This window comes from Lytechinus variegatus, chromosome 8 (assembly GCF_018143015.1).
Source record: "Lytechinus variegatus isolate NC3 chromosome 8, Lvar_3.0, whole genome shotgun sequence".
Classification (NCBI taxonomy): domain Eukaryota; kingdom Metazoa; phylum Echinodermata; class Echinoidea; order Temnopleuroida; family Toxopneustidae; genus Lytechinus; species Lytechinus variegatus.
The window spans coordinates 38876477-38893112 of record NC_054747.1 but is presented as its reverse complement, the minus strand read 5'-3'; the positions used below and the strand labels follow the sequence as shown (position 1 = coordinate 38893112).

Sequence of the window (16636 nt, the reverse complement as noted above, 5' to 3'; positions counted from 1 at the left end):
ACGGCTGGATCACGTCGCTTCTAACCATGGATTAGTCTAGATCTGGACGCTAATATTTCTTTGCAAAACCCTTCACCCAATCATTGGATTGGTCTTTACACCAATGGCTTTCCCTTCTCACCTTCTCTTCGGTGACGAGGGGAGGACTCAGTACATTGCATTGACCAATGAGTGTAGGGGTTTTCCAAAGAAATAACTACTAACGTACAGATCAAGACTAATTATGGACATACCCTCCATTGATACACGTCTGACAAAACTCAAATACACACACACACATCCATGCTTGTCAAAAGATAGAAGGAAATCCTGTCAACATGATAACGTATATGTCACTCTATAGTATTTGAGCACCTGCTTGTAAAGTATGTCAACGATCACCTCCAACCTGCTTGAAAACACGAACCAACACTGGCTCACGATGAAAAACAACCTGCCCCAAACGGCCATTATTCTCTCATGAACTATCCAAGTTACAAGAAAACCAGTTCTGCATGTAGAACATGGTATTTCAGCACACCTTCATTGCCGTGTTTTTAGAAGAGAGAAAAACCGAAGAGCTCCTTGGGAAAATATGAACAAATGCCTCAAACATACGAGAAAAGCACGACTTTTTTCAAAACTCTTTAGTACAGATTCGAACACCTTTTTTGTACTAAAAATGAACAAACGAGCCATTATAAAAGAAAAATACAAATATTTAAAAGCCCATTCGCAAGCAGAATGGACATGGATGCGATGGAGGAAGGGAGGGAGGGGGCGAACACACTGCGTAGAGCTAGCTTTTCAAAGGAAAATGCACACAATTAAAGGTAAATGCTAGTTTTGGTAACAACGTCGGCCTTATGCCAAAAGGGCCTTAACTGCTTTTGGCCATTCCGAGATAATGACGTTTATAAAGGTTTTGGCCTCTCTAATAATCAAAAGTTTGTGGCCGTTTTTTTGCTTTTGAAGCCAATTTCGATAAACGTGTTAAGTTATTAAGTTTTACATGAAATGTGTTAAATTTATTATAAAATATTCAGAACCCCTAAAATCGGGTTAAGGCCCTTTTGGCATAAGGCCGTAAATGAGTTCGTACAGAATCCAATGAAAGACCACCAAAGTGTCTGTTTGTAAAAATAAAATGTATAAATAAAACGCATGTGCCAAAGGGTTCTGGAAGAAATTGTGTAATTGCTGAGAAATCAGCAAATAAGCACGGGATTCGGGTAGAGCCTCGGGCCCGACGCTCTAAGCAATAATTAAACATTGTCCCACGTGCGCTTATCTGTGTTGGGTATCTTCGGTGAAAACATTTTTCAGCGTAGATTTCAAGATTTCACAAAGTTCACTTAATGTAACTGTACCAGATCTAGATCCTCGATGATCTACTGACAATTAAGCCTTGTTTTACAGACTTTCTCATGAAATCAGTGTTTACTGCAACTACTGGAATTTCTCTTTAAAGTGTCTGCTATTCCTTTACCATTGAGCTATTACCTAGCTATTATCACCCTGCTGATCTTTTGGTTGTAAAGCTACTTTGCAAACCTACACTTTCCCTGACCTGTTGATCAGTAAAAACAACAGACAAACATAACAATCGTGCATTCGGGAAGGCCTATAAGCCCCACTTTGTGGCAACGATATCCGACAAGAGACTAGATAAATATTTACAATCGAAATGGAAAACCCGAGGCTGGAACCTTGCTGTAGTGATTTGAACACCACTGCAACGTTCTCTGATCAAGGAGATATCATCTCCTTGCTCTGATATAGAAACCTGCACGTGTAAAGAATAAAATTTAAAACATACTGTATATTTATTTTTCCCAATGATTGATAATGCATATACAATAAGCGATCGTATGCTATATCACGTCGGAAATCCCCGAGGATTATTCTTTAATATGAACCAATATCTTCCACAAATCGAAGTGGAACGTTATAATTAAAGACCTCCGTGTAAAGGACCATGCCCTTACCCCTCAGCAGAAAAAAAATCAATGACCGAGAAAAAACCCCGCTTCTTTTGAGACAATTTGTTGTTCAATGATAGGGGGAAACAAAAGAAAACAATAACATTGTTGAGAGTTGTAATCGCCGTTATGCAATCAATTCGCAAAATGATCAATAACCGCTAACAAGGGATTAAGCCCTTTCTTCTAAGCCTATTACACTGGCTAGCCCCTCAGTTCAGCAATGTGACGGCCAAGGACTGTTGAGTTGGAGAGAAGCTGACGGGAGAGAGGTAAGGTGCGGGGGGAGGGTGGATGGTTAACTTACGGGTAGAACTAGAAATCAAAATGGAGGTTCGATGACAAGACAAGGGAAGACATCGGATAGGGAGGTAGTACATGTATAGTATTTTCTCTTATTATACAAGAATATACTAGTACGCAAAACTTTTTCAGCGGAGGGGGTAACAATCCCGGTCATCCAAGACACTGTAGTAGTCATGGTAGTGTAGAAATGTTGTGGCTCACGTGGTTCGGGGTTCGTCAAATTCTACCGCAACAATGTGTTTATCTAACCACTCTCCACCCAGGTGTAGTAAATGGGTACCTGGTAGGAAGGAATTCCTTGCATGCTCATGCACCCGATCACGGTAGCCGTGCTAGGCCCGGGGTAAAAGTATGCAGAACTGAGAAACACAGTATTGAGCGTTATGAACCGTTGCATGTTATTTATTTTTGTCACGATATGCCATAATTTGGCAGTAATTGCAAACACATGCTCTTTTTTCATTAGACATATAAAAGCATAAACCATCATCGGTCACGTCAGTCGGCGTTCTTTAAAGACACCATTGATGACATTCAATGTTATAATATAAACAAAATACATGTTTACAATAAAAAAAAGCGAAACGTCTCATTCCCATCTCTCCTGATTTTCGAAACATAAATTGCTCCGCCGAAAAGTCCGTATATTGTCCAAATATTTTCATTTTCTGGTAAACGCACCCATCATCTGTAGACGCGAAGATACCCTCGCCCATCACTTTTGTATAAAAGCTGTGAAAATCCCTCCACAATGAGGAGTCAGACGCGCTTGCATATTATTCTGGGAGAGATATCTTTATTCCGTTCTAACAATGTTCCGATTACGTAATAAATGAACTACCTGCATACGTCATTACACATTTAAATACACATCAATACAATGAATGAATAAATATAGTGATGGTGCTACCATACAAAGGTGATAAATTGTCAACTCATATGAGCTCTTTTCTATTTCGGAAAGTTTGCACTTTGTTGAATTGCCCCCTTTGTAAGAGCCAGTGGCTAGTTAGAAGAAAGGCACGATACAGTCTGCAAGCAAAGACTCATATTTGACACTTTAAGCAATAACCTCAGAACAGACTATATTCAATCATGACTTTAATCTACAACATTTCAATACCCACTTATGTTAGAGAACAAAAAGTACTGGACGTCAAATCAGCTCTTTAATCCCAAAAACTTTTTTAAAGTTTGTCTTGAATCGATAGAGAAAAATCAAACAAACAACGCTGCAAATTCCATCGAAATCGGATGTAAAATAAGAAAGTTATGACATTTGTAAATTTCGCTTATTTTTCACAAAACAGTTAAATGCACAACTCAGCGATATGCAAATGAAAGAGTCGATGATGTCCATCACTCACTATTTCTTCTTTTTTTTTAATAATACAATATTTCAATTTTTACAGATTTGACAATAAGGATCAACTTAACTTAACCATTAAGTTAAAATAATGGTAATTCCACATGTTCAGGGAGAAATACAACTTTGTTTCACTTGACAAGGAGGAGAAAATTAGAATATTTCATATAATAAAATGCAAAACAAATAGTGAGTGGGTGACGTCATCAGTCTGCCAATTTGCATACCGACAAGGATGAGCATAACTGCTTTGTGAAATTAAGCGAAATTTTAAAATGTCATAATTTCCTTATTTTACATCCGATTTTGATGAAATTTTCAATGTTTTGCTTGTCGGATTTTTTTCCTTTTTTTCAAATCAACTTTTTGTTGGGGTGGACTTTTCCTTTAATCATGGTTTCAATCCTGTTTATTGCATAACGATGCTTAGAAGTTGGAACTGGCGTGACTGGGACATCGCTGCATATACTCACAGGGGCGGATCCAGCTTTTGCCAATAGGGGGGGGGGCAAAAATATTTCATGAACAATTTTCTCGATTGGCCGCTATAATCTGATTTTTTTTTGTTTTTTCAGGGGGTAGTCCTAACCAGAGACTGAAGTTTTAAGTATAATAGTTTTCATTGTTATAGATAAGATAAGGTATCTCATGTGGTCGCATATATAATGCGAGCGCGAAGCGCGAGCTCAAATTCTTTGATATTTTATGTCGTTAGACCTGAAGATTCTGAGATTGCATAATCATGAAAAAAAGATAAGTATCCAACTTAACAATGCAAGCGCGAAGCGCGAGGCGAAATTCTATTATAGTTATGTGAAAAGGGACTCAATTAGGACTGTTTTTAATTGATTAATGAAGAGGATACAAGTATCACCAATTAAAATAATGAGAGTGCGAAGCGCGAGCTCAATATTCTGATATTCCGACCTGAAAACTGGACAGTCTAAGCGCGTTTTTATTTAAATAAAGAACAAGCTGTGTGTCTCAAACAATAATGCGAGCGCGAAGCACGAGTTTAATTTTTTGATACACTGACATGATAAAGGAGCATTTTGACAATTTTTTGTAAGAATTTACAAAGAGGATAGGTAACTCACAAATCAAACAATGCGAGCGCGCAGCGCGAGCTGAAAATTTGGATATATATAAACAATTTTTGGAAATCAAACAAAATAATGAATGCTTGATGTGCGAGCTAAAATATTGTGTGCAAATTGATTTCAGAACTGGATATATAAGTGCCATTTAATCCTCTTGAATGGGATTCATTACACAGGCAATGCGAGCGCGAAGCGCGAGCGAAAATTTGTATATAATAAAGTCTATTTTCCAATTCTTCCCCTCACCTATTTTTTTGTTTTCTTTCGGGGTCGGGCCGGCCGTTACGAGGCTGCAAATAACACATCATGGGTATGATACCTCTTTCTTACTTTTCTTTCTGTTTTTCATAGTTTCTATCAAGTTAAAGAGTATTCTTTTTTCTGCAGGTTGTCAAAAAATATGGGGGGCCGGGGCCGGCTCGGCCCCCTCCTGGATCCGCGCCTGACTCAGCTGAGCTCTACCATTTTTTGCACTTAAAACATCAACCATTGTTAGAAACTCGAATCACGATTACCATTATTATGATGAATCAATTAAAGAGGTGCCTTGCATTTGCACAGCTAGGGAACGGGACTAATGCGATTGATACGTATACGGCACAGAGGATTTTCATAGTAGGGGCGGCATAACGGGTGACAAAGGGGCGGCCGCCCCTGTACTAACGAGAGTGGAGTGTAATTTGGAAACAAAAGATAAAAAGTCCAGAATAGACTGTCAAAAAGAGAAGTATGAATGATGTGCCTGTCTGCCTGTAATAAGTCAAAAAAAAATCAAATTCTTCATTGGAAAAACTGACGTCACTTCAAGGTTTTCTTGATCCACCCCCCCCCCCCCCCCCCCCCCCCATTCTTCTCGCCGAACAATATACCATCACTTCATGTCCAGCATTCTACGTTTCTAAGTCAAGCTCCTCAATCTGTATTTTCGTACTTAACCTAGATTTCTAGCTTTCTCTAATACCCTTTTTAGACAGGCTAAAATTTCCTTAACCCCGTACTATTGGTGGGGCTAAATGGCAATTTAGCCCCACTAATGCCCTTTTTACACAGGATTTTCTTAACCCCGGACTATCGCTAACCCCGTACTATCCTTAACCCCGTACTATTTTTTTTCCTTTTCACACATGCCAAATTGTTATTGCTAACCCCGGATAAGGAATGCTTGCTTTTTACACACGAAACTCGCTAACCCCGGACTAGTGGTTTTTGTCGATCATTCGTAGTACAAGTGCTTCACTCGCAATTTCCTTAACCCCGTACTATTTAAGCTTAGCCCACTTTCGTTTTACACATGCGATCTTAACCCCGTACTATTGCTCTTAGCACCGCAATTGGTGGGATAACCCTGCTTTTTTGCAGGGCCAAATAATCCCGTACTATAGGTGGGGTTAGCCCACTTTGCAAAAACGCTGTGTAAAACGTAAGTGGGCTAAGCTTAACCCCGTACTATAGGTGGGGCTAAATTGCCATTTAGCCCCACCAATAGTACGGGGTTAAGGAAATTTTAGCCTGTCTAAAACTATAGTACGGGGTTAAGCTTAGCCCACTTTCGGTTTACACAGCGTTTTTGCAAAGTGGGCTAACCCCACCTATAGTACGGGATTATTTGGCCCTGCAAAAAAGCAGGGTTATCCCACCAATTGCGGTGCTAAGAGCAATAGTACGGGGTGAAGATCGCATGTGTAAAACGAAAGTGGGCTAAGCTTAACCCCGTACTATAGGTGGGGCTAAATGGCAATTTGGCCCTACCTATATAGTACGGGGTTAAGGAAATTGTAGCGTGTGTAAAAAGTGTATGAGTGAAGCACTTGTACTACGAATGATCGACAATAACCGGGGTTAGCGAGTTTCGTGTGTAAAAAGCAAGCATTCCTTATCCGGGGTTAGCAATAACAATTTGGCATGTGTGAAAAGGAAAAAAATAGTACGGGGTTAGCGATAGTCCGGGGTTAAGAAAATCCTGTGTAAAAAGGGCATAATTGTTCGTGCTATCCTTGCGAGTGTTCTTATTGCCAATTAGCGCGGTTCTTTGTGCTGATTATACCTGCATTGTCGCCATCTGTCTTTTCTTGGCGGCTTTTTCCAAGAGAAGAATCAGGTGCAAATTGGTTGGTTCTCCTTGACCTGAATATTATGTACCTGTATGTATGCCCGTATGAACAATTATGCAATTACCGTTCACGCGGCACCTACTACAAAGGATTCGCTCGCGACTCATGCTAGTGGTAATATAAAACAAAGTAACAACTAGCGGTCGTTTACGGTAATGATGGTTGTGTTTTTATTCCCTAATTGCAAAGAAATCATGAATGCTTACAAGCAAGGAACCAGAATACCGATATTTGGAGGTCCTATCCGAGGGACCTGACTATTAATAGTGCACCACTCGAGAGCCCACTTCCATGTGCATAACACGGAATATAAAGTTGACTTCAAGCTGACGCCATTTCATAGATTTATCTCTCCTAACATTTGAGTCCGATTACATTACATTTCGCATAATTCAGTATGATATTCATTTTTTTCTGTTTTTATTATAGCAAATTAAAATAAATCACAAAATTTACAAATGGTTATAGGGCGATTGCAAATCACATAAACACAAGTTGGTTACACAAAAAAGACAAAATAACCACAATAATAAAAAAACCTACCCACTTATCCTCCCCACCCCCAAGTGGCAAAGTGATGACTTAATATCAGTGTTATCTGAACAAAGATAGGTGATTTGGTAAATAAAGTAGACAAAACAAAATATAGAAGCTACGATTATGAAGTGGTTTCCCAAGAACTATTGATAGGATTAAAAAACACAACTGGTTATCCAAGACGACATAATTATGGAGGTTTTTAAACGAACTAGTACAGTATGATATTAATTGAAAGGAAATGCATTCTCGTCATTTTGTGAAAATATTACCCGACTTAAAAATGCATGCAAAAGGCATTGGATTATGTTAACCAATTACAGTCGGTCGGTTCATGTTTTAACCAACTTTTGGGTTGGTTAAAATACCTGATAATGTACGGATATTCCCTTTAACGATCAAGGGAGCCATAACTGAGAATGATTAACATAACGAGTTTGTTGGCAGCGCAGTGATTGTTAATTATATCCACATGGTTAATTAGCTCTATTAGACATTCAAGGGAGATTGGTGTGTTCAGATAATGCCAATTAAAGTTACGTAATCTGTGGCAGCCGGCTTCTCTAAGCAATGGGTGTATGTTTTAAAGCAGGGAGGTATATTTTCACCTCCCTGGTTAAAGGGATTAAGCAGTTAGATAAAACATATAAGCTTAGGAACATTTTCGCTCTTAAACGGACAACAGGGCCTAATTTGCGCCACGATTCAATCGGCGGATTGAATCGTGGAGTAGTCGTAGTTGGTCGTATCACTATCAGATCGTATCAGAATCAGATCGTAACATATCAGCTGTGGCAATCGAATTTATCGTATAACAATTCTGAATGGTTAAAAAAATTTCGCTATCAGTAACGAAAGGACAATCGTGGCTTTCGTATAAAAAGATCACGCGATAAGAAGAAAGAAGGGCCTAATCCATATACACTGTAGTCGAGAAAAATAAACTTTGTATCACTTTAAGAAAACGTCCATGTAAAAACAGAAGTTGTAATTCCTGGACCCGTTACAGAAAGACATGATACAGTCAAACATAACTTCAAAATCAAACTCAAGTTGCTTTTCAACCATTCATATTCGCGCGCGTGACTTGCGTTGGTTATTTGTAGTTAAACACGTCTCTTTTTGCAGAGGACCATACTGAGGAAGTTTCTGAGCCGACACCAATAACCATTTCCTCTATTACATAATCTATCTTTAAAAAGATAGTGATTGGTCACGGAATATCAGAAATGCACACAGAATATAATCTGAAATTGCCAGTCCATCCCATGATTAAGTAGTAGTCTCGTCAAATTAAAAGTAGAGATGTCTGGATATTTTGGTAAGGATCCCAATAATATTTTAGGTACATTATCCATCCAAAACATTTTCCTCCTCCTCTTCTTCTTTTTCTTCTTCTTCTACTTCTTATTCTTCTTCTACTTCTACTTCTTTTTATTTTAATTCATATCGATATTTATTTATATTACCCACATCCTGAGATAGCACATGTCAATTGAATGATAATGAAGTAATGAAAATTAAAGTAAAATACTTATGATGTGGCATGCGTAACGAAAGACTAAACCATTTATCATTCATTGTCATGAATGTTGCGTTATTTTTTTTTCAGCGTCATGCTACTTTGATTGTGTTCCTATCACTTTTTCTGTTAGGGTAAACTTCCCCCACAAACAAGGAAAGTCCACGATAGATAACCATTAGTGTCTGTACCCATACCATTCTTTTTCAAAACGGAACTGTGGTAATAAAAAATAATGACATCGAGCCCATCAGAGAGATTGCGACAAAGAACTGTACCAATATTTTGAGCAATGCGTTATCATGAAACGGGATTTCCCTCAAAAAAAAATAGTTGATATTTGTTTTATTTATTTCTTTTTTTAATGGCAATGCAAAATAAAGCAATCGTTTCCTGTACTATTTTACCCTCATAATATTTCCTGAACCTGAATGACCTACTTAGTTTTATTTGCCACCCGTCAAAATAAACCCGCATAAAATAAAAATCATAAACAGATTTGAAATAATATATCCGTTCAAACATTTCGAAGGATGCTTTCCTCGTATCATCATATTTTACAAGGCATTGTGTCATGTAATTTGTCTACAATTTTATACCTTTGTCCTTGCTCAGTCGTAGAAAAGAAAAACAACAAAACATTAAGAACTTATCCCCTTTCTATGTTGTGTCACCGAGTTGTACCATTCGCTATATTTTCATCACTCAGGGTCCCGTCTTGCAAAGACTTACGACTGACTCAATCAATCGCAACTCGATCGAAATCCATCAGTGCCATAATTTTTCGTACAGGAAATTTGCGAAATTGTCAAGAAATCGATGAATTCATGGATATACTTCGATATCTAGAAAATATTTTGAACAAACATGCATTTTAAATGTTGACTTTGCTGGCTTTGATCGGATCAATCGCAACTCTTTGTAAGACGGGCCCCATCAGGTTTACGTGTAGATCTACATCTCTATCTGCCATGAGGACGGAATCGTAACTCTGAGAACGGAATGGGTAGAACTATCATGGAACCGGCGATGGGACATATAGAAAATTGTGTCCATAGGCGGCGGAAGCGGGGCGACAGGTCCCCCCTAAAATTTGAGGTGGGGGACGCCCCCTAATTTTTTTGTTGTGAAACTTTTTTTTTTTTGCTAGTCAAATTTTTTTCCTGCGTCCCCCCAAAAAATCAGGTGGACACCCCATGAATTTGTTGAGGTCCCCCCCCCCTAAAATTTAGCTTGATAACCTTTTTTTTTTTTGCTTTTCAAATAATTTTGGTGGTCCATCATAAAATATTATTTATTATCTAAACTATTTTTTTTTCATTTACCTGTCTCCATCCCAAAATTTTAGGTGGATCCCCCCAAAACAAGTTTTTTCTCCTTCCGCCGCCAATGATTTTGTCACTTTAATGAGAATTACTCTTATTTCCGTATGGCAATCTACATGTAGATTGTGGTCAGGTATAAAAATCCCAGATTCAATCGATAGAGATTAAATATAGGAGGTTGAGAACTTCAATCTAACTGTTGGATTGGTCCCTGATCGCAATACTTATAGGAATTTACAACAAGTAGATGCTTTCATCATAGTTACACGTACATGTAGGCCTATTTCATTCCATTCACGGTATAGGCTTCAATACATTTTTGATCGTTGATAATAATGTAACGGATAGACTGTCAAATGTTGATCTATATGAGAAAAAAAACAGTGATTAAGCAACTAATTATATACTTTCTTGAACTATCCTGTTTTACATGGACTACGATCGGTAACCCAAAATTCGACGAACAACTCCAGATTTTCATGACATGAACCCAATCTGAATTTTCGAAATATTATTGGTAAGTTCCAATTTTCTACAGTTTCGGTCCTAACATTCAAATAAAAACTGTACACACCAATGGGGAAAAATGTTTAGTTGCTGACTCAATGTAGAATGGTTGTGTTGAATATCAAAACTCGATACACAACGAACTAAAGAGCTACGAGTTTAAGTGCTTCATTATTCCTTCCTTTACTTCCTATATAAAGTCAATTGCATGCAATGTGGAAAAACGATTACCATGTAATAATGTATAAAACTGCTCATTATTCAAAAGGAAAGAGAATGGCGATTCTATCAAACATCAAATAATCGAAGGCTTTTATAAGTCGATATAGCTTTTATACGTTCGGTTTCTTGGTTGTATCACAAAATGATGTCGAAATGATAAGAGAGGAATAAAATTCATAAAACCAACTACTTAAAACAAATAAATGACCTATAAATGAATTTAATACGCAACTTCTATTCTCATTCGTGCACTGTTGCACATAAACCCCCCACGCTTTCTTTCCAGTTTCGTCGGACAACCCCTGGCCTCATCCCAACTCTTCCATCCATTATTTTTTCTCTCCTCTTCAACTTCTACCCCCCCCCCCCCAAAAAAAAAAATGTCCCTGCATCGGCAGAACACACCTCCACAGTACAATCCATGAATACATCATACACTCTAAAAAATGAAGTGTTAATTTAGCTCTTAAAGAGCGTGTATAGTGACTGCACTTCTGAGTGCTGATTTTTCCCATTCAAATTTGAACTAGACAAATCAGCACTCCGAAGTGCAGTCACTATACACGCTCTTTAAGAGCTAAATTAGCACTTCATTTTTAGAGTGTATAGGCCACCATATAGGCCTACTCTGAAACCCCTACCTACCCCCCCCCCCCCCCCCCCCCCCAAAAAAAAAAAACCTAAACGTAAAGTATAGCTATAGTCTGTTGTGCAAACCCTTCACTCGAGTAAAGGGTCTGAACTGCAGCCTACTCATGCCTTGTATACAAGGCCCTCTGAATTAGAACAGCAAATTTTGTATGTGCTAGTCTCGGCATGGAGACACACTTGCTGATCAAAGTTTCAATCAGGGTCTGTGCCTGTAGACTAGTATCGCTATGAATAAACACAAAGGATACAACATGATTTCTTTGGTGAACCGTACTTCCACCATGGATAGCAAACGTAAATACAGTGCCTTATTATTGATGAAGCACATGAACGCAGTAAAATTCAATAATCGAATTCCGTTTACCCAACCCACAGAAGCCACAATGCCCGTACAATTGTGATTTGAGATTTGGAAATTTACGACTTGATTGTGGCAAAATCCGCCTTTCACTGAAACTATTTGAGTCACGGACTATTTTCGTCAAGAGTTAAACTCCAGTATAAGAGCCCCCCCCCCCCTCACCATTCCTGAAGCAAAGTATCGCAATAACAACGACGGATATTGAGAATGAAGATAAATCCGTAAGCCATGAAAAAGGACTTGACCAACAAGAAACCAGGTAATCCCGCATCCATCTCCATTCCTCCTTGCTCTCCGACCCCCTCCCAATTTCTTCTTCCTCCCCCGAGTCCCCCCCCCCTCCGGTCCCTTTCCCTCCGCTTCCCCCTCCCCTGTAATGCAACAACTTTTCAGGTCGATCAGGCAGTTTGACTGGCGTATTACAAAGTATCACTGAACATGCTTGGTTGAGTCACTCATTTGATTAAGTTGTATGACAAACACGTGAAGAAACCTGCTTTAGCCTAAGCAGAAAATCAATTACACGCCAGTAACAACCGGACCTAACATTGCATCACACCCAAACTAAATAATGATTCGTCAATTTAACAGTTGAACGATGCAGTACACGACCCCCCCCCCCCCCCCCCCCGGCGCACCAACAAGTGGTAAGGGGCCCAGTCACGGCCGTGGGTCCAGGGCGTGACATGATTCGCTGCGCCTAACCAAAATGTAGTTTTGGGTAACGTAGGCCTACAATGTTTCTTTTTTAAATATGATATTTTAGCCAGTTACAACACTGATAAAGGACGCTATCTTTATAATCATGATTGCCCCATGGAAAAAGAGTCACCTCCAAAAACATAGGCCTAGCTTTCTATATCCGACGGCATTGCAATTTGAAAGATTATAAAGGTTGTATCGGACAAAGACCTATAATAGAACCATCTCTGTTAGCTCCATGATAGAACGGTGACCTTTACGGGCAGGTGTGTTTGGGTGATAAACCTATGACAATTGATGAGAAAAGTCTATTGTGACGTATACAAAACACTGACAACCCCAGAAAGTCAAGTTCATGCTTGAGTGCACCAACTACTACGTGACTGGTAGCGTGTTGCTGTGATTGCTTCTTATCGCTAATACGATTATTGCAATACAATGCTGGCGGGGATAACCGAATCAAAGAGTGAAGTTGCAGGTATTTGTGCTTATGCATGGATATTTATCACCAGCTTTGCATGAACAGATAAAGAATTGTAAACAACCTTCCCGAACGCGAGCTGTTTTGGCACATCGCTCATTATTTTTTTAGATTGGGCCCTATTCATTTCAATCCGAGAGAAGAGAGATCGGGGTGCTTTGTTATACCATGGACCAAAGCTGCCGACGTTGTTCGGGATGGACAATTTCTTTCTCAAATATAAAGCTAAAAATGAAAGAAAATGTATCAAACAATAACATACGCCAATGTATATGATTTGTCGGCTTGCCGAATCTACGTTCCATACCATCGAATTAAATCAGAGATCGAAAGTGTGTATAATTCCCTGGATGTCAGAAAATTGAGATGAGTATCATGAGTTTAGGCAACTTCAGGATTTCCAGGTATATAGCGCGAATTGATCAAATCTTCAGGGTGAGGTATAAATGACCCACACGTCCGAAACTACCATCTCCCTCGCCCAACCTTCGGCCCCGCAGACGGCAGAGTCGTAACCTGTCTGCGCATTTTCCAAATGTATACCTAGTATAGGGGGTGGTGCAGACGGACAACACTTGGCAATGAAGAGTGAGTTCAACTGCTAATGTGTGGGTAAAAGCAGGACCTATCCCTGGTAAAAGACAGGAGAGGAACGAAATCACACGTGGGTTCCACCCCTGAAACACATATTACTGTAATCTGTCAGGCCTATACACGGTAAAAAAATATACAACGCTGTTCACTATATGAACCTTACAGTAATTGTTTGAACAGTTTAAACAAGACTCTTAAGCAACAAAGTTTAATTTTCAATATCCAATTTTCGATAAATTAAACTTGATTGTCTAAACGGTTAAACAAATACTGTAAGGTTCATAATTATAGTAAAGAGCGTTGTATAAACTATTAATCAGCGATTTTACTGTGTATTGCCGTTCAAAGAGAGAAAGGAACTGGAAAACAAAATGTATATGCCTACACTTCTATATTTTCTGCATACTCTTAAAAAAGGGATTCTTAGAGGATTCTATGCTTGTCCCGCATTCAATTCTGGTTACCTCTGGCCTCTGCTAAATGTTTCTAAATTGCCTTTAACAGCCACAAAAAATTGTATGTGCCTGACTGCCTGTAAAGAACCAGGATCTCTTTTTTGTCTCGAGGGTTCAAAATACTCAAAAGTAAACAAATTCGCACCAAGTTTTCCCATAAAGAGTGCATATTTACTGTGATAGATAAAACTACAACAGGCAAATATTTTTTGGGGTGATTACATAGGCCTAGGCCAAGTTGCTTTCTTTCAAACGCATCGTTGACTGGTGCGAACTATCTCCAATTACACGCATAAGGTATAATAGGTTTTCACAATGTGTGGGCCTACTCATTTTCTCCAAGGAAAAAGTGTCTAGATATTAAATTCCGATAACAAATCGAATGTCAGATTCAGATTCAGAAGAAAAAAAATCGAGCTGGGCGGTATTAATTAGGCCCTCATATTGACTGCCATGTCCGATCTTTCACGCCTTGTCAAATTGCTTTCCGATGAAAGACGACCTTGCGACTCCCGAGGTCCATGCCGCGACAAACGTACAATAAATAGAACATATGAGTATCATGCGCGAGGGGGGGGGGGGGGGTGGGGGTAGGCCTATTCTGCCGAGAGTTGGACTGGTGATCGAAGGAAAATGCGGAAACAGAGCTGACCCATGATCGCACTGACTAAAATATTGAGTACTGCATTAACGATCAATTATGCTTTTGTTCACGATGGTCATTGTGCTTCATAGGCATGGGCAGGACGCAAGATTACGCAGGAAATATACACCTATGGTATGTGGAAATGACTTATAGATAGAAGTCGATAAGTGGCATATAGGGCCTACATGTACAAGTTGGTGTACTTTACACAGCTGCTGTGAAAACATCTGTCTTTTAGATTAACTGGCATAGGAACGATGCAAATCCATAGCCATATGGCTTTATCTAATGAATATTACAAATAAGTTATTCTAAAAAGATATATAAGTACATATAAATACATGAAATATCTGGTAAAAGTTAAAATCTGCAACTTAATATGAGTCAGTTGTAAGTCCAACTAGTCTGAATCAGTTCAAATCGGGGCTTGAAAAATGTTTGCACAACCATCCTCTGAAGTACAGACGTGACCTTCACCTTACCAAAGATAAGAAAATCAACGAGGGCCACATGTCACATACGTCTCAACATCCAGCAAGTATCTCCACGCATGGATCTACATGTAGTAGCTCGATGTTCACAATTCAAACCATCTTTTAAACCACCATTTTAATACCTCATACAATTTTCTTTACACAGGTGTGACCCCTGACTGGCATTGGAAATGAAATTGAAGCCATTTAAGTCCCCTTTTGGCCTCTCAAAGCAGAGTAAATCCGACCATATGCCCGGTTTATTATCCATCAGCCATCTCCCCTGATGCAGCGGACAAAAGAACACTTGGACCGTTAGTAGCTCCATGCCGGAACACGACCCCCCTCACCACCCAACTAACCCCATCGACACACTCGGCAACACACTGCACCAGCGCTCCGGGCGTCCGACCTACATGGGTCCCCGGAGTTGTGTGCGAAATTCAACACGAACATGGGGTATTTAGTTCACGACACATTAAACACATTAATTAGGCCTATAAGCATGCATGCGCCGTATTAAAAAGAATATTTTAGAAAACCATGATGTAATACTTACTATACCTCGATAGACTCTCTCGTGATAATTTGTAATATATCCGCTAGAAATGAATCCATTAGCTAAGTTAGACGATGTCCCAGAATAAAAAAAGACCACATGATTTAAGCGTCTGCTTCCAAACGGTAGGCCTTTATTGTTCGATTACCTTTTCGAAGAATCTTTTTGATACAATAATGGAATCCAAAAGCCTTGACTGGACTTCGTTTAAAACAATAACATGATTTGAGCTGCAAGTTAATCAATCCACTTCCGATTGGAACGTGCGTAAAAAAATTCACAGATTGTGCCACTCGTTCGGAAACCATTAGCAAGTGCAACTGTTCGAATAGTTTGTACTCATAAAAACGTGGAGGTGGTAGATTGCTAGTCTGCGATATCAGACGCTAACCAATCTCGAAATATGTAATAAGTTTAAACAGGAATATTTTTTTAATGTGAAAATCATGAGGAAGCAATCTATAGATCATTAAATTTCTTTTTTTTCTTCAGTCATTTCAGTGCTGATGCAAATTGTGATCTGCATTCCGAGATGAAGAAATCTCTTTTTTTTGTATTCATTTATTTTTTTATTATGAACCCTCAGATTAATATGCCATTATCCGGGGGTGAAATCAAACCACCAACTACACCTTCGGAAGGTGGCCGGAGCCTTAAAGCATTAGCGCAAGCACGCTGTTTCATGCAAAATACCCGGGGGGGGGGGCCACTTCCATTCACAAAGTGGATACCATGCGCGACCATGGGGTCTCAAAAA

The 16636-nt window shown here is 39.2% G+C and overlaps 1 long non-coding RNA gene across 1 annotated transcript in view; it reads right to left on the bottom strand.

Annotated features, from left to right (window-relative positions):
* LOC121420477 overlaps positions 1-16186 on the bottom strand; it is a 28793-nt gene extending 12607 nt beyond the window's left edge. Inside the window, exon 1 of the long non-coding RNA XR_005970766.1 lies at positions 15880-16186. This is a non-coding gene — a long non-coding RNA (uncharacterized LOC121420477). The remainder of the gene's footprint in view (positions 1-15879) is intronic.
* Between the last annotated feature and the right edge of the window lie 450 nt (positions 16187-16636).